The 1,133-nt window shown below is 63.5% G+C and overlaps 1 non-coding gene across 1 annotated transcript; it reads right to left on the bottom strand.

Moving 5' to 3' along the window:
* Positions 1-412: 412 nt before the first annotated feature.
* On the bottom strand, positions 413-531 carry LOC131869315 (5S ribosomal RNA). The gene has a single exon (XR_009367704.1). It is a non-coding gene; the product is annotated as a 5S ribosomal RNA (ribosomal RNA).
* Between the last annotated feature and the right edge of the window lie 602 nt (positions 532-1,133).

Raw genomic sequence — 1,133 nt, 5'->3', positions numbered from 1 at the left:
GAAGTGTGCTCCAAAGCTCTCTCCAGCTGCGTGCACCTGCCCCGGCCGCGCACCCGGCCCCGCCCAGCTTCGCTCACCTGTCCCGGGCGTCTGGTGCGGAACCTTAGAGTAAGAAACATCACCGTGCACCTTGGCCAACGTGCGCGACTCGACCGAGCGCGCACTGGCCGAGGTGCACACCGATTTCACCTGGGTGCGCGCGCAGCACCTCGGGCGCACCGGGGTGCGCGCACAACGCCCGGGTTGCACCGTGGCCTGTGTGCTCGGGGTGCCTCGGGTGCGCGCTCGGTGTCGCCCCCGCGCGCGCGGTAGTGCGGGCAGCGCACCCCGGCCCGGCCCGGCCCCGACGAGAACGCAAACGGGCAAAAGGTTTATTCAAATAGCATTGCGACGCCCGGCGAAAAACTAAAAAAGGGTGCAACACCGGGACTTCCCGGGAGGTCACCCATCCCAGTACTACTCCGGCCCAAGCGCGCTTAACTGCGGAGTTCTGATGGGATCCGGTGCACTAATGCTGGTATGATCGCACCCGTTATGAGCTTGTCGCAGTGTGTACTTAGCAAACCGCGACCCACGTGCGAATCCACCCCGGCCACCCACCCCCGTCGAGGTGCACACCCTCCCTCGCGAAGTGCGCCCCGTTCGCCAAGTGTGAGCCCTGCCCGGGTGCGCGCACCTTGCTAGGGCGTCGGGTGTGCACCCGGCCCGGCCTACGTGCGTGCACCTGGAGGGGGCGTCGTGTGCGTGCAGTGTCCCGTCTGCAACGCGGTGCCCACACACCACCTCGGGCGCAACGACCTGCGCTCACATGTGGGCCGAGTGCACCTTGGTGCATGTTCGGGGCGCCTCGGGTGCACGCTCGATCTTGCCCCGGTGCACCAAGGCGCTCGGTTTGCCCCGGGTGCGCACTTGGTGCAAGGTGGGCACCCAAAATAGGGATCAAGCACCAAAACACAAGTTTCGGGATGCAAAATGGGACCCAAGGACCACAAATGCGTTCCAAGACCCATGATGGGTCCACGAGAACAAAAATGTGTTCCGAGACTTAATAAACAAATATTGGGTTTTAGGAGAAGAAACATGCTCTGATGCCCAAAACGAGAATCGACCCCGAAAAGGCCACAGGCCAAAAG

The sequence above is a fragment of the Cryptomeria japonica genome, unplaced genomic scaffold (assembly GCF_030272615.1).
Source record: "Cryptomeria japonica unplaced genomic scaffold, Sugi_1.0 HiC_scaffold_243, whole genome shotgun sequence".
NCBI classification, from domain to species: domain Eukaryota; kingdom Viridiplantae; phylum Streptophyta; class Pinopsida; order Cupressales; family Cupressaceae; genus Cryptomeria; species Cryptomeria japonica.
The sequence above is the reverse complement of the archived record's forward strand: the minus strand, read 5'-3'. Positions and strand labels throughout refer to the sequence as shown.